The 18,063-nt window shown below is 49.5% G+C and overlaps 1 pseudogene; it reads right to left on the bottom strand.

Annotated features, from left to right (window-relative positions):
* Window positions 1–6,681: 6,681 nt before the first annotated feature.
* Window positions 6,682–9,088, bottom strand: LOC125533081 (annotated as a pseudogene).
* Between the last annotated feature and the right edge of the window lie 8,975 nt (window positions 9,089–18,063).

The following is an 18,063-nucleotide window of genomic DNA, read 5'->3' as shown; positions in this document are numbered from 1 at the left end:
ATGCACTAATTTAAATATTTGTGATAGATTAGAGTGAAAACCAGACCAACTTCCTGATATGGGATATGTTGTTGGTGCTCAATATTTAAGAAATTAACATGCCATAGAATGTGTGTGCGTTGTCGGTGGGTGCGTTAGTTACATGTAGCATGGAAAAAAGACAAAAAAATAAAAAAAAACCACAAAAATAAAAGGATGCAATACCAATCAAATTGATTTAAACTAACAATAGAAAGTAGGAAAAAGGACATAATCTGCATCAAATATGGTGCATCGGAACCAAAAATGCATTTTTTATTAAATAAAAGGCCATAGCCCGACTTTATAGATAAAGCCACCAGGTAGAGTTAACATAGATCCAAACGACCAGCACACGATCACAGAGTATCAACCCAGAAGACACAGGAGAAGTCTAAGTACATGGCTCCCAGGCCAGTACACGGCATGCAGGCCGGAGGAAGAAAAGATAACGAGGCAGCGCAGCAACGCCTACGAGCCTGCTTGGACTGGAGAGATGGAGATAGCAGAATTTCGGATCTTGGCCAACATGGCGCCGAAAGCATCCCTGTCCTCCTCCTTAGTCAATAATCTCCACTGCTGCAGAAATATACAAGTCTTAAATAAGCAATCAACAGTCTTAGCAGGGAAAACATGTTCGATAGTAAATTTATTCCTTGTCGTCCACAAGGACCAGCACATGGCAGCGAGGCCAACCCAAAACATTCTCCTTTGGGCCCCAACCAAAGAGTTGGCCAAGATGCGCAATTCAGCGAAGGAGGTAGGAGCCCAGGAAACATGCATCCAGGATCTGATGCAACACCAAAACAACTTAGCCAAAACACAGTTGAAGAAAATATGAGGCGTATCTTCTCTCATACCACAAAGTGCACAGCAATCAGAACCCGGACCATTACATTTGCGAATTTGGTCACCCGTAGGCAAACGCCCACAAGAGGCTTGCCAGAGAAATACCTTAATCTTAGGGGGGATGTGAGCCCTCCAAATCCACTTAAACTTGGAGGTGGCGGACCCAGCAATGAGCTTTCTATAAAGAGATTTAACCGAGAAGCGAGCTGAGGGAGAGTGGGGCCAAACAACCGTGTCATCCTCCTCCGAGAGCGAAGGGAAGAGGGCAGCAAGGCGCTGCCAGTCTTCCAACTCTTCGGGAGAGAGAGAACGACGTAGATGTAAGTCCCAATTATTCGACGCAAGCTCAAAGATTGAGATCTCAGGGTCCGGACAATAAGAGAAAAGAACAGGGAAAGTAGAGGCCAGCGAGGAGGAACCGCACCACCAATCAAGCCAGAACCTGGTGGACTTACCATTGCGAACAACAAACTTGACAAGGCCTTGAAAAGTAGGCCGGAGTTTAACGAGATCACGCCAAAACTGAGATGCCCCCGAGGCATGGGCAAACATAGGACTAGTGGAGGGAAAGTACTTCGCCTTTAGGATGCTGAACCACAGGGGCTTGTCCTGGGGGATGGTCATTATCTTCCACCACCATTTGATGATCAGACATTTGTTCATAACAAGAGTGTTAATGATGCCCAGCCCCCCCAAGGCTTTTGGGCTTACAAATGAGATCACATTTAACCAATCGATACTTGCGCTTGTTATCAGTCGCGTTCCAATAAAAGGCCCCTCTATGTTTGTCAAAGCCAGCATGAGTACCCATCGAGAGGAGGTAGAATCCCATCAAGAACATAGGGAGAGAGGAGAGACAGGCATTAATTAAGGCCACTTTGCCCGCCTGAGTGTTGTATTTGCCCCTCCAGGGCATCACACGATTACCAACCTTGGCCACCGCAGGAGCAAAATCCTTGGCATAAAGCTTGTCAGAAGTAATAGGCAGGCCCGAATACTTAATAGGGAAAGAACCCAGAGAGCAGTTTAGTAAGCGAGCCACCCTTAAGGCCTCAGTGCCTGAAACACCAGTGACAATAACTTCGCTTTTAGAAAAGTTAATCTTAAGCCCCGAGAGAGCTTCGAAACAGAGGAGAAGAAATTTGAGATGGGCGATGCAGTGATCATTCAATTCCACCAAGATGATAGTATCGTCTGCGTACTGAAGGTGCGTGATACCTTCCAGAATGAGGTGAGAACTAACAGGAGAGATATGGCCGACCTCTGCAGCTTTAGGTAAGATGTTAGAGAGGGCGTCCGCAACAAAGTTAAAGAGGATGGGTGAGGCCGGGTCACCTTGCCGGAGACCCCTAGAGTTCTTAAAGAAGTTACTAATATTCCCATTAACATTAATAGCAGTATGACCCCCCATGACCAACTTCATGATACGGTGAACCACCCCACTATGAAAGCCTTTTGCTAGGAGGACTTGTTTAAGGAAGCCCTAGCTTACCGAATCGTAGGCCTTTTCAAAATCTAGTTTGAGAATTACTGCCTTGTTCCCAGATCTGTGAATGTCATGGATGATTTCGTGGAGACAGAGAACTCCATCCAGGATGAAGCGACCCTTGATAAAAGCTGACTGAGTAGGAGAAAGGGTTCGATGGGCCACCGGGGTAAGGCGAGTAGCCAGACATTTGGTAGGATATTTGGCAAAATTATTAATGAGCGCGATAGGTCTAAACTGAGATATTAAATCAGCACCCTTAATCTTAGGGATAAGAGAGATAAGCGCATAATTAAGCCTAGAAATATCTACTGTCCCCAGACAGTAGCCTTGAATAGCTTCACAGATAAGGTTTTTAAGAATAGGCCAAAACTTTTTAAAGAAGGGGATAGAGAGCCCATCCGAGCCAGTGGCAGAGTTAGGATTCGCTTTATTAATCGCTAAGAAGATCTCCTCTTCAGAGTAGGGGTTCATCAGATCTGAGTTTTCTTCCGAGGAAACCAAAGTCCCCTGGTCCTAGAAGTTAGGTGACAGCCTGAACCCCTGGTCAGGTTAGGCAGAGAGGAGGGAAGAAAATAAAGAGACCACATGGTTAAGGATAGCGCCTTGGTCAGAGGTCCGCACCCCATCAATAATCAGGCTATCAATCAGGCATCTGCGCCGTCTCCCATTCACAATCACAAAGAAATAAATAGTGGGGAAGTCACCTTTAAGTAGCTAGTTGGACGAACCCCTTTGGCGCCAGTAAATTTCATTAAGACGGTGAAGATGCATCAACGAGCGCTCAAGGGAGAACCGAAGGGACCAGTCAGAGTCGGAGAGGCCAGAAACGTCAGCCCGAGAATCAAGGGCCTCAATCTGGGCCAGGAGAAGGGCCTTATCTCTGCGCTCCTGGGCCGAATGATTCCGGGACCATCCCTGAAGAAATTTGCGAAGCAAGGCCGAGCAGTTATGCCAATCATCCATGGGCCCATAGGAACGATGAGGAGCAGAAAGGAAGGCACTAATTTTAGAGCTAAGGAGATCACAAAAACCCTCAATAAGGAGCCAAGAAGCGTCAAACTGAAATCTAGAGGGGGAAGATACAGAGCGGTTCCCAGCATCAAGAATAAGAGGGGCATGGTCCAAGCCGACAATGGCCTTAGATTTAAGCGTAGCTAGTGGGAATAGCGAATCCCAATTCGAACAAACAAGGACACGGTCCAGGACGGAGCGAATAGGGGAGGGTTGGTGGTTAGTCCAAGTGTATCTGGATCCCACCCTAGGAATCTCACGAAGGGCACAGGAGCTGATGAAGTCATTAAAAGCGTCAGCCAACGCCCAAGAAAAATTATCTGTGTTCTTATCCGCAGGAGAACGAAGCAAATTAAAATCGCCACCAATCACCAAAGGGAGGGAGCAAGCTTCAACTTTGTTTGAGATTTCATCCAGGAAAATGGAGGAAAGGGAATGATCGGCCGGACCATAAACCACCATAAATTCCCAAAGAGAATTGAGCTGGCGATGAAAAAGCACAGTGCTGGCCCAGAAGATACCATGATCAAAAGCGACCAAGTCAAAAACATCCCGTTTCGACCCTAACAAAATGCCACCAGAGTGGCCCGAGGAGGGAAGGAAGTTCCAGTCAAAACGATCCGCCCCCGCAATAGAAGAAAGCTCATAAGGGGAGAAGGAGGATTTAAAAGTTTTGATCAGACCAATCAAGTCAATATTGTCCCCCCTGACAATATCTTTAATTTGGTCTCAGCGTCCCCGAGCGCCGAAACCTCTGATGTTCCAGAAGAGGGCTTTCATTTATAAGAAAGGTTTTTTATGCGCAAACTTGACCTGCAGGGTGCCAAGCAGGATTTAGCACATTTAGAAGCACCCTTTTTCACCAGGGGACTAGCCCCACCATCAATGCCCCCTCCTGCGAAGCCCCAGCAGCCACAACTGGAGGGGCGGGAGGTGTTGCGGCGGCCTCTTTAGCCTTAGCCAAGGCCGCCTGAGCCACTTCATTGGCCCTAATGAGGGCAATCAGAGAGGAAGGAGAGCCAAAATTATGATCAGGAGCAATACCCGCATCCGCGAGTACCTTAGTCAAGTGTTCATTCGAGAATGAAGGTAAAACAAGCCTAGTAGGTGAGGAAGTGTTATGGACCAACTGGGAAGGGGTAGGAAGGATACCTGAAGCAGGGAGGTCACGAGCCGTAGCACGCCTTGCCGCTTTGTCGACCACCCTCAAGCCACTGTCACGGATCCGGCCACTCTTGCGAGCCGTAGATGAAGGGGACCGGATCGGAGATTACCGCACCATAGCCGGAGAAGACTGCCCCGCCACGTCGCCCATAACATCGTCAAGACGGCGGCACGGACCCGCCGCCAAGAGCTTGGTTCCCGAAGAGGCCCGACTCCGAGCAGAGAATTTGCGGGCAGAGGATTTGCGCTTGGAGGAGGGGCCCGACGCAACGCGGCGCGGGGAGGCAGGGAGATCTTCAATACAAAAGAGCGACGGGGAGCCCGGCCGGACCAGAAGGTTGGAGCAGACCCCTGACATAGGGGTACCAGCAGGAGGGGCAACTGGGGCAGCCTGAGCAGGAGCACAAACATCCATCTGATCCTTCCCTCCATCCCTGTTCTTTGGGGCATTCTCCTTGAAGAGCTCGCGACTTTCTGAACCCATGCCATCCCATTCAGAGGTAGTAAAGTGAGGGTGCGAGCCCCCACTCAAGTTGCCAGCGTTGTCAGCATCACCACCATGACGATCAGCAGAAGGAGGAGGGGGGTGATGGGGAGTGGGAAGAGGCATCCCCCTCCACACGGACCCGAAGCCTGAATCCATCTGCAACAGGGAATACATTAACACTACCATGGACGCATAAGGGATCAACAACCCAGATTTTGAGGTGCACGGGACCAAGAACAGCCAATGAGTCTTGATCCACCAAGATTGGCTTGCCGATGAGAGCACCAAAAGCCATGACGAACTCAGTAGAGCGGAGGGTAGGAGGGATGTCATCTACCAGAACCCAGATCTCAGAAAGGGGGGAAATAGGTTTCGCCCCATTAGCAGCCTCTTTCATCGAGACTACCAATTGGTTAAGAGGGAGAGTGAAACTCGTGCATGAAGAAATCATCTTGAGGCTGCTCTTAGAAGGGAAGACCACTGCAAAATCAAAATCAGACAACTACCGGGTCTGCCAATCCCAACTTCCTTCATCCCATAACTTGAGTTCGTCCTGGAGGGTTTGGGAGGAGATTTTGTGGTCTTTGACCGTGATGATGGCCGCATTAGAGAAAGCAGGAGCCACAGTAACCTGAGGGATCTCGCTGTCGAGCGCGAAGAAGGAGCAGCCAGGTAGGCCTTGACCATAGTGCACAAAAGAGGCGGGTTTGCGGCGATTTTGACAGTTCACAGTTAGGTGGCCGTCCTCGCGGCAGATCAGGCAGAAAGGGGGATTGAAACAACGCAATTGGAAATGCCCAGGTTGGTGACAAGCGAAGCACGTGAGGTTAGGGTTTGGTGGTTGGCTAGGCGGGGGAGAAGGGCGGGCCGGAAGGGGAGGAGGAGGAGGGGGAGGATGCCATCACCCAAGGCGCCAGAGGACGAGCCAGGGCCGGACGACGGAAACCAATGCCCAGGGGCGCCAGAACCACCACCCCCACGACCCAGCGCGCGACAACCGAACCCAGATGACGAAACAGGGCCACGGCCGCCGCCACGGGCCATGGGGGCAGGGCCAAGCGGGGGAGGAGGAGGAGGACGGACCGCAGGGCCAGAGCCGCCGGCAGCCGCCGCGGCCTCCCATGGATCGGCCCCAGATCTGCCCGATCCGGGAGCCTCAGATCCAGAGCCCGCCGTGGCCGGCGCCGCCGCCCCAGCCCGCACGTCGCCCTGGAGCCACTCAGGCCCCGCCGCCCAAGCTTCGCGCTCACGGGCCACCTGCTGCCGAGCCACCTGCTCAGCCTCAAGCTTGGAGCGGAGGGAAGCCTCGAGCTCCAGATCGACAGCCCCGTCGCCCGCATCCTCCTGCCGCCGCTTCAAGCCAGAGACCGCCTCGCTAGACGACCCGCGTGAGCGATCCATGGCGACAACAGCCGCGAAGGGGAGGGAGAGAGGTGGAGGAGGAGGGGATCTGCGGAAGGAGGGGATGCGAAAATGATAGCGGCGCAGGTCAGAGTGGGAGGCAGGAAAACCTAGAAATGGGGGGGGGGGCGAGCCCTTACGGATCCATAAATACCCAGAGGAAGCCAGGCCGGCTGGGGGGGAAGCGTGGGCCGGGCTGACCAGAACAGAAGAAGGCACGAGAGCCGTGCCAGACCCAGGGCCCAAAATAGACAGGGGGAATTCAGAAAAAGACGACAGCGCAGGTGGCCCAGCTAAAACGATCGGCCCAGAACGACCCAACTGAGGTGGAGCGGAGGGCCCACGAGCCTCCCGCACCGGAGACGAATCTAGGGTTAAGGAGGGAGAAGAGGCGGCCGACGACGCCAGCCCCGAGCGCGGCGCCGGCCCTGCCGAAGCCACCAACGGCGAGGACGGCGGGGAGCAGGAAGAGCGAGCAGAGCGACCCGACCGAGGAGAAGCACCTCCAAGAACCACACGGCCCGGCGAGGAAAGCGCCTCCGAGCGCTTCCATCTCCGACCGCGCCGCACCTGGAACCAACCAGAGATCCCCACCTCAGCACAGACCGTCGGACGGCCCCGACCGCCCGGCGCGAACTTCCGAACCCTGCCAACCGCCGACGAGCCCGCCACAAGAGGAGCCGCCGGAAGAGAAACCAGGGGGAGAGAGGGAGAGCTAGCCTCCAGCCCGGGCTCCGCATTCGCCACATCCGATGACAAGGCCCAAAATTTGTTCCGAGCTCCAGATCCAGGGGCGGCCAGAGAGAGAGACGCCACATAGGGCGAGGAAGGAGGGGCGGCAAGGGGAAGGGGCGGCAACGGCAGGAGGAGGGGCGCGGGGAGCCCCAAGCCATGGGGAGGGGGAGAGGACGGGGAGGCGGAGGACGGGAAGGGGGGAGGGGAGGGAGAGAGGAGAGCCATCCTCAGCACGGGTTAGACTCACCCGAACCAAAAATGCATTGCACGATCATTCCTACACAAGTCGTGTGTCCCCTATATCCCAATGACAATGCGTCCTACATGCACTACTTCAAATACTAGATGATACCCCCCACGTTGTTGCGGGAATATTTGCAATACATTTCCATGATATGTGATTTCTATGGGACGTGAATAGTGATACTACGAAAACTAAAATTGCAAATCCATATGCTTTATTGTGTTTGATTAATGTATTGTAAAATATCTAATATATGCATGTTGAGGTGGACATTTTCATGTGCATGAATGTATGTTGTGGTGGGCCTTTTGCCATGCATGTTGCTTGATGATGTGGCATGCTTGCATGTTGAGAGAAATATGTTAGTGGGGGCTAGCTATTTAGATATAGAAGATGTGTGATACATTAGAGTGAAAACCAAACCAACTTCCTGATATGGGACATGTTGTTGGTGCTGAATATTCCAGAAATTAAAATGCCATAGAATGTGTCACATCCAGACTGCGATGTGGATTAAATTAAAAAAACTGATGAAGTAAAATCCATACCGTAAAATTCTGCAGGAAACAGGGTCCACATCAGACCACACACAGGAGTAATAGAGAAAAGCCCCACATCCGTCAGGTTTCTAAATATAGCAGTGAGGTGCTTGGGATGTTCGGGATGAATCCAAATCTGCAGCAAGAGCAACACACATACAGAACTGAAATTGGTAAAAAAAACATGATCTCTGATAAGTGGATACAGAAGAAGTTCATGCTGTGCACAGAAATTAACTTTACCATTTGGGAGCAAAAATTGAAACTCTGTTTGCACAGGCTCACGGCACACCTTGGCAGGCACTCCCGGAGCGCGAATGGCGCCTGCCACGCCTTGGCACGAGAAGCGAGGCCTACGCTACGAAGCTCAGGAACATAGCCAATGCGCACCAGAGGGTTTTTGAAGCGCCAACGTTGGCACAGCACTTGCCTAAGCTTGAGGGTAGAGACGAGCTCGATCCACACGCACCTAAAGCGGAGGAACTCGAGCTCCTGGATCCCGGAACACGGTGCGTCAATCTTCAGCACGGCATGCTCAACCATCCTGCAGGATTTCAAGCTGAGTATCTTGAGCCTATCGCAAGCGCTAACGAGGTCGGTGACGTCGGAGTGTCCAAACACAATGCGACCGAGGGTAAGGCTCGTGAGCCAGCTGAAGGCAACAGGGTAGGCACGGGAGAAGGACACGAGCTCCTGCTCGACTCGGCCATCAGTAGCGGGTCAGTGCCCCGACATGGCGAGCATATGCCGAACCCAAGGCGTTTGATCTCGCCGCGACTGACGACGTCCTCGACTGCGGTGCCTATGGAGCTCAGGTGAGGAGCCGACAGGTAGAAGCCAAGGCCGAGTGTCTTGATAGCACGATAAGTCTTGCCGTCGCGCTCGCACTTGCTCCTGGCCGGCAAGCTCTGCACTGCGCCTGTGAAGGCGTCCATCATCTTCTCCAGGGTGGCGCGGGGGATGTGGCCGAGGTTGAGGTGCAGGCGGGAGAGCTGGTGCGGGAGGCGCCGCCACCGTGTCGAGACTGCGCCGGCGCGGACCGCCTCGCGTAGGTTCAGGCGCTCGAGGATTTCGAGCAGGAGATCTTCGGGCAGCGTGTTGATTCTGTCCTCGCCTCGGTCCATGCTTAGCTTGGGCGGCGGTGAATCCATGTCCATGGTGGGAATCTGGAGGCTGGTTGATTGATTGATTGATTGAAGGCAGGGCCGGCCCTGGGCCATGCCGAGGAGTGCGACGGCCTAGGGCCCAGCCTCAGCAGGGGCCTATATATCTCTAGAAAAATAGACTACTACACAAGAGAAACAGGTCTGGCCCATTACGAAAGAAAAAATTCACGCACGAACTGATTCCTTCGCTGGCTCCTTGAATCACGCCCTCGTTCGTTTCCGTTCTCCGTCTTCTTTCCCAATTAATTGCCCCCAAATTCCTAAGAGGCGCCCCAATTCCCAAAGTTAATCAATGAATTTCTTTGGTTCCTCGCATCCTGTAAACTGTCTCAAAATCAGAATTTCTTTGGTTCCTCGCTGCCCCAAAGGACCCCGACGGACGTTGGCCAGCCGGTGACACATCCTTGTCCTGGCCCCTGGGAAGAACGCGAGAGTAGCAACCTACACCATGGCCGTCCATCGACAGAGCTGTGGTCAGTGTCTGAGGGCAGGCGATGCAGACGTGAAGTCCAGGCACTGTTCAAGCGAAGCAATCAAGCCATTGCTCCTCCAGGTAATTTTTAGATCTCAATTCTTTGATCTTTGCCTGTTTATTTCTGTTATGATGAGTTGACGTAATAATCAAAATTCATGATAAGCCATTGCTGATGTTTAACCTACTTGATTGCTCTATTTTTGTTCAAATTGCAGTCATGTAAATTATGCAGGTTGTGTCCTTGCATGAATTTTTATTATTGGATGGATGGAGCATAAAATTTCTTCTAATTTACTCCAAAACCAAGATTTTGGAATTCAGGTGCTCTCTCCTTTTTTTTGTTTGTCATAATGTTCCAAAAAAGCAATTATCATCGGTTGTGAGAAAAATAAAGGATCTAAGTTGTAAATTAATTAGTTGAATTTGGAAACGGTGCTAAGTCCTTCACTGGAAAAAAAATTAAGTATATTATAAGGGCCCATTATATGAAACTCGCACAAGGGCTTCTAAGGGCATCTCCAGCCGCGCCCCCAACAGGCCCCCCAGGCCACTTTTTCGGCGCCGGCGCCGAAAAAACGGCCCAGTCGCACCCCCAGGACGCCGAAAATCGCCGGTTCGGACATTTTTTCCGCCAGGCGGTCACAGGCCGAACCCGGCGCGCTGGGGAGCAGTTGGGGGCTCCGGCGCTAGGGAAAAGCACGCCTGGCCCACACCGATAGGGGAAAAGTCAAGGTTTTCTTCCCCCGACTCGCCTCGCACCCCTCGCGCCCTCGGCCACCACTAGCTATATCCCGGCGACGGCCGCCGCCCTACTCCGGTAGATAGCCATTCCCCGCCGGAAAATAGCAGCGCTTCGCCGCGGCAGCCCCTCCCACAGCAGTTGGGCGTTTCCGGCCGCGGAGGTGCGGTTTAACGACGGGTACACGCCCACCGAGCGCAAGTTGTTCGGCGTTTTGCCTGTCTCGGCGATGGACTCGGATGAGGAGGAAGAGCTCGCCACGCTGCTGGAGGAGGAAGCCGCGGCCGACGTCCAGGAAGAAGAGCATCTCATGGTGCTCGCCGCCCTCGCCCAGCTGCTGGCGAGCAATAAAAAGCCGCGGCGAGGTGGCTCGGCGCCAGGGCGGGTGAAAGCAAAGAACCGGCATCGTCTCCAAGGCTACTGCATGCTCTACTCCGACTACTTCGCCGATGCTCCACTTCATGGCGAGAGAACATTTCGGCGCCGTTATCGGATGAGCCGAAAGCTCTTCCTCAGGATTGTGAATTCCATCCGGGAGTTCGACAACTACTTCAAGTGCAAGATGGATTGCACTGGCGCTCTTGGATTCACCTCCATCTAGAAGTGCACGACAGCGATGAGGATGCTTGCATATGGAGCTCCCAGTGATTCACTCGACGACTATGGGCGCATGGCCGAGTCCACCAGCATAGAGTGTTTCTACAAGTTCTATCGAGCAGTGGTGGCAGTGTTTGGGCCACAATACTTGAGAACACCCAATGCGGAAGACACTGCTCAGATCCTAGCCCAGAATGCAGTAAGAGGATTTCCTGGGATGCTTGGAAGCATCGACTGCATGCATTGGAAATGGAAGAACTGCCCATTTGGTTGGCAGGGGATGTACCAAGGCGCCAAAGGCGGTTGCAGTGTGGTGCTTGAGGCGGTAGCCACACAGGACCTCTGAATTTGGCACTCCTTCTTTGGTATGCCAGGAACTCACAATGACATCAATGTGCTGCAGTGCTCTCCTGTTTTTGCCAAGCTCGTTGAGGGCCATTCTCCTTCGGTGAATTTCGAGATCAATGGGCACCAATACAACAAGGGGTATCTAGCTGACGGCATCTATCCGAGATGGTCGACATTTGTGAAGACGATCTCAAACCCTGTGGCAGGAGGCAAGAACGCCTAGTTTGCGAAGCTTCAGGAGGCTTGCAAGAAGGATGTCGAGCGGGCATTTGGTGTGCTCCAATCTCGATTTGTTGTTGTTCGGTACCCCGCTCAGACCTGGTCCAAAGATCAAATGTGGGAGATTATGACTTGCTGTGTCATCTTGCACAACATGATCATCGAGAGCGAGCAAGAAGACCCAGTGTTTGACACTGAACCATACTACAGGCAGGGTCCTCTAGCCGAAGTTGATCACCAGCTACCGGTAACTTGGACTGCCTATCTCAGTATGCGTCAGGAGATCCGAGACCCACAGGTGCATCATCAACTGTAGAAAGATCTGATTGAGCACCTATGGAGGCTCAAGGGGGACGCCGTGTGATGAAATACGAGTTTTTATTTGTTGAACTATATAATTTGTATTGAACTATTTGTTGTTGTACTATTTTGTTGAAGTATTTGATTTTTCTGTGATGAAATATGTGATAAGAAATAATTGTGTTGATAATTGAACGCTAAGACACGGCGAAACCACGCCGAATATGGGCCTATTCTCGCCCATATGGGCCCTTTATTCGCTAAAATTGGGCTGCAAAGTGGGCCAATTTCGGCGCCTGGGGGCGACGACTGGGCACAAAACCGCCCCCAGCGCCAAGTGTATCGCCGGCTCGCCCCCAGGGGGCGATTTTTATGCGTCCTGGGGGGGGGGCAACGGCTGGAGATGCCCTAAGATGCTAGGGCCGGCCCTGTTTGAAGGGAAAAGCTTAGCTTCAACCAGTTGATGCGTGCGCGAGCGTCCGCCACTTGTGTAGCCGTTAGATCAATCCTGGTCAAGCAGCCATGCTGGTCATAAGGCAGTCCCGCGCGAGGAGTCGTTTTGTTACAACAAGGGTCTTGTTTCAGTAGATTTATGCAACATAAGACTAATTTTAGAAAGAAAGAAAAAAATTGGTGGTGAAGGTTTTTTTTTCTGTAACTGGGGTCTTGTTTCAAAAGATTTCCGTAACATATCTTTTGTTTCAGAAAGAAAAGAAAAGTTTTGGTTGTGAAGGTTTTCTTTTCTGCAACAAGGGTCTTGTTTTATAAACATAGCCCGAGTTGCAGCGCCGCAGAAGCGCTCGACGTTAGAGAGTGGGTGGTCAGACACTGCAACATGAGGCATGTTTCAGAAACATAGCTCCGGTTGCAGAAAACGCAAAAGAAGCGTCGGGCGTGAGAGGTTACCACCGTCGTGCTCGATGGGAGCTAGCAGCTGCTCGCGGGGCTGGTACGGAGGAGCAACAACTCCGGCGAGCACGACAAGCACTAGTTCTCCGGCGCATCGGCGGCAAGGATTTTGCGGTGGCGGCGACTGCCGCCGCGCTGGGCGGAGCTGTGGAAGGACGACGAAGAAGGGATTCTGTTTCCGAAACTGAGCGGTTGTTGCAGGAAGTAGAGAGGTGGTCACGTGCGTGCGATGGTTAGATCAAACGGCTGTCAGGGTGCTCATCCAACAGTGCTCCATGCGGCCGATGTTTCTAATACATCCGCCGGAAGACGCGTAGCGGCAAAGCTTCCAAACAACCGGCCGACTTTACGCATGCATCCACCACGCGCTACACCGTCCGATCACAATTTTTATGTTGGGCGTCCGTTCACACGGGGATAGTACCTTTTCAGTTACATGGTCCTGTACGCAGCGCTTACACCACTGTGTCTTTGAAATTCAGCGCTTCGCACGATACTAGTCAGCTAATACTAGTAAGCTAGTAGGACACCAAGTGAACTTGAGTAGAGAAGTAGCTTCGGCTTCTTCCCCATGGCCGACCACACGTTGCTGCTGCCATGGCCGGCAAGAGTGATTGATGCTGTGAGCGCGTGGATGGTTGTTCGGCGAGCCGGCCCATGATGCTGCAACAACGGCGAGACGATATTGGCGATGCTCCTGCAATCGCTATGCCGTTGATGTTGTGATCACAATGCCGATCATGTTGCAACCGTAATGCTGATGATATGATGCGACATGTCGTTGCAAAGGGGCATAGTAAAAGGGAAATGGTACCCGGTGGCGGAGGCTAACATTGACGATGCTGCAAACAGTGGCGAACGACAGTTGTGCTCTGATGTTTTGAGACATCAACTTCATTGCAAAAATTTCCGCAACATTACCTATATTGCAAAAAATTCCATAACATTATCGAAGTTGAAAATCATGAAGACAAAAAAAAATTCCGCAACGCAATCTCTGTTGCAAAAATCCTTCCGCAACATCGTCAATGTTGCAAAAGGGTGAAAGGCGATTTTTCTCCAACACAATCTCTGTTGCAAAAAAAAATCTGCAACATGACCTTTGTTGCAAAAATTTCTGTAACATTACCTATATCGTAAAAAATTCCATAACATCACCAAAGTTAAAAATCGTGAAGACAAAAAAAATATTCCGCAACACAATCTGTTGCAAAAATCCTTCCGCAACATCGGCAATGTTGCAAAAGGGTGAAAGGCGATCTTTTCTCCAACACAATCTCTGTGCAAAAATATTCTGCAACATGACCTTTGTTGCAAAAATTTCCGCAACATTACCTATATTGCAAAAGTATTTCGTAATATTACCGATGTTGAAAATGACAAAGACCAAAAAATAAAATTTTTACAACACAATCTCTGCTGCAGAAATCCTTCCGCAACATTGTGTATGTTGCAAAAAGGTGAAAGACGATTTTTTTTTCCTGCTCTAGGTGTTCCGCAAGAAATTCGTTAATCAATTCTGTAGTGAGCCGGCCAATCCAAGTAGTGCGCGTCGGGCTGATCCGATTAGAGCGTTTCAGCCTCTGCACCCGAGGTAAATACGCCATCCGTCACCTGCGGATCACACGGCTGGTAAGGCGGCTGATGTTTCTTAATTTTCAGCCGACGTACGCGTAGTGCAGCCCGGTAGATAATCCAAACTTCCGCCTCCTTGATTCTGTTTTGACTTGCTGCTGCTAGTCGCTGAGATGCGTCATTGGCTACGATTCGGTGTCACTTTCCATCAGGTAGTTTTTCAAGAGTTCTCATGTCGTACAAATTTTGTTAGGGCGAACCGTAAAAAGGAATGTTTCCATTATTTACTCATTATATGATTCTGCCACAAGGGAAATCTCGAATAAAAGCATCTACAGCAGGCCCTTCAAAGCCGGATGGCCTGTTCACTAACACGTAAAAAAGACCGACCCAGGCGGACGCCTTAAACCGGCCTCAGACGTCTGGGTTGGTCGGTACCCCTCATATCCAGCCCAAACCTGAAGCAGATATGAGGAGACCCGACACGTCTGCCACATCGGAGCTGGCCCACCCCGACTCCACATATAATCGTCTTCATCCATTCCTCGGATCAAACCCTAGCCACTCCACTCTACTCCCTTACAATCCACTCCTCCACCCAAGCTCCTGTCGGCGCGATCTCCGGCCTTCTCCAGCATGGCGGGCAATGTATCCGAGTCCTCCATCGGTCGATCCATGAACCTGACCTCATTCCAGTCGAGCCCGAGGAGGAGATGATTGTCCGCATTGCGCTCCGCCGCCCCCTCGAGGTGAATGCCCGATAACGGTCAGACTCAAACCGCTGCAAATCCATCGCGTCGACCCAAAGGGTGTGTGGATCCGACACGAGGCAGGTCGACGCTGCCTCGCCTGAGGCGGTCCGCTCTGTCTGCGAATGCGCAACCCCTTTGTTGGTGCGCGGATGATGAGGCCATCCGTGGCCCGTCCGTTGAGTGTATGGCGCGGTGTGCCTGTCATTCGAGGCAGAGGGTGCGGGAGGCCGCGATAACCCTCACAGTAGACATCAGCGAGGCGGAGTCGCACTCTCCGTCGCGTTGGATGGGCTGCAACACCGAGTGTCACAGCCGTGTCATGGTGGATGTGGCCTTCGACCATGACGGATCCGTCGTGGACCTCACATCGACCGGCATCGTCAAGGCTCCGGACTTCGACGAGGAAGAGTACGGCATGGGAGACGGCGGCGCCTTGAGTTCCTTGAGCCGGTCTATGCCACATGTCCTACTCTGTGTCGCCGTGACCGGGGAAACGCTTTGACGGTGCAGCCGGCCGCCAGACATGGGCACGGTGGAGGCGGACGAGCCCCGCTTAAATTAGGTTTCACATTGCAAGTAATTGTATAGATTTGAGGTTTCTTAATTGAGGTATCCGGTTGTGGAAGATATTATTTGAGGCATATGACTGGTCACTGACAGTGGACGCGCCCGCTCGCGGCGTTTGAGGGTTGGATTTGGTGTATCCGGCTGTAGATGCTCTAAGACATGATTATATTAATATATATCCAAATACTTCAAAAGAAACTTGTAGACTTATTTTCATGGTAAATATAACTTTGAGTTTTTTTCCAGAAACGCACACAGATGCGCATAACACACCCAGTCCTATGAATGCACGTATCCACACCTTGTCGCATAGAGGTTGGTTCCACGAAGAAATCTAAGGACCAAATAATCTGCAAAAGAAATGGAAGTTAATCATCTAAGTCATGCTTCGTTCGTAAGTATAACCATGAGTCTTGATTATGTTATGACCATATATGCGGCATTCAAACGACATACTAATGCTGATTTTGTCCTTTTTAATATAGCTCACATGCTAAAATCTCCTAATAGAATATACTCATGTGATTTTTCAGTATTTTTCAAACAAAAAATTTGCTAGTCACGATTATCCAAAACAATAAAATTAAATATAATATATTTGTCCTAGTCACAACCATGTCAATGTGCCTAAGAATTAAAATATTATAAGGAATCGGTACCTTCTATTTGACGTAGTTTGTCGAAGTTGTCCGTCTCTCTTGTAGCCCGACCACAGTCTGAGAATAATATACCAGACATAAATCTCCCATCCAACATGGGATATGGCTGACACGGAACTGCTACTGGTCACGGAAATGCCGGATCCTATTTGGCGCGTACTGCGCTAGATAGCGAGTCCATTTGAAAAAAAAAATCCCACCGGTTTTCAGCAGGTTTTACAACCTTTCCTGATCCATTTGTTTATTTGTTTTTTCTTCTTTTGTAATTTTATATTTTTCGTTTTCCATGTTTATTTTTATATTTTATTTTCATTTTACGACATTTTAGTTTTTCCAATTTATTTTCATTTTGTGATAATCTTTCATATTCACGAACATTTTCTGCAAATTCAAGAACATTTTTCGAAACTGTAAACATTTTCGAATTTGCAAACATGTTTTACAAATTTTTGAACATTCTTTGAAATTATTAATGTTTGTTTTGAATATGTAAATATTTTCTAAAAATTTAGAAGAAAAAAAAATAAATTGACGAAAATTATTTAAGAAAATATTTTTATATGCATGAGAGTTTTTCGAGTTAATGAACATTTTTGGATTGATGATTGTTTTTAATTTTGTGAAAAATTAAACAATTCCTGAACATTTTATGAATTTACACAAAGTTTTCAAATTCATGAACATTTATTGAATACGCGATCATTTTTTGAATACATTAACATTTTCTAAAAAATCATGAACATTTTCTGATTTCCCAAACAATTTTTCCAAAATCGTGAAACTATTTTAAACACGCAAAAAGTTTTTCTAAGTCATGAACAGTATTTTAATCCGTGAACCTTTTATGATTTCCCTAATATTTTTTCACAAACATTTTCTTTATTGCAATTTTTTCACAATGTAAAACTTTTTGGGAATACTGAATTAATTTAAACAAGGAAAAGCAAAAAAGAAAAAAAAACGAAATCAAAAAATAGGGGTGTCTCGCCATGCTCATGAGCGGGCCCAAACACACGTGCGGGAGGAGCATGAGGTGCGTGTTCCCTCCTTGTTCAGCGCATAGCTCGCTAAATAGGAGCTCTTGCACTGCATAGTTGTCGTGCCGTCTTAGGGCGTCAGTGAACACAATGATCTAGCTCAGAAAATCATTAAAAGCTCATCTCGACAACCCAACCATTTGCCTTATATGTATGTGGTATGTTTTTCTAAGATCGTGGATAGATTACAGTCGGTTTATATTTGGTTTTAGTTAAGTCTAAGTCAATTGATGTGTGCATGTTTATTCTTAACTTTTTTGTCTTTGTTCTAGATTTATGTTTTCTAATACATTAATATATTTGTCAAAGCTCGCGCCAGAGGTGGCTATGCATACGACCATGAAACCCTAGCCGTCACTCATCTTCTCTTCCTCTCACCGCCCCACGAGCACATCATTGACAAAGCCCATGTGACGCCGGCGAGTAGATCCTGTTCGGGGACGACTCGATGTTGAAGTCAGGAAGTTGTCATGCTATGGTGATGACTCACAAGTACATGAGACCACAACAATCTTGGAGGGAAGTCTTTTAACCCAAGTTTGTTGATTCAACATAAAGGGAGTCAAAGGATGTTTATACGCCTTAAAAATTGAGTTGTCAATTTAATCACAACTGGATAGATAACTTGCTTGGCACAATTTTTTTTGTAACAAACTGATATGATAACAGTAGTAGTGAAATAGTAGGAGGAACGGTGTTGCAGTGAAGTAAAAGATTACAGTAATAGTAGTTGTAAAGAGAGCAACAATGATAAAAAGCGTAGGTATGAAAGTTGATAATGGG

The sequence above is a fragment of the Triticum urartu genome, chromosome 1 (genome assembly GCF_003073215.2).
Source record: "Triticum urartu cultivar G1812 chromosome 1, Tu2.1, whole genome shotgun sequence".
Lineage (NCBI taxonomy): Eukaryota > Viridiplantae > Streptophyta > Magnoliopsida > Poales > Poaceae > Triticum > Triticum urartu.
Note: the sequence above shows the minus strand (reverse complement) of the source record. Positions and strands in the feature narration are given on the sequence as shown.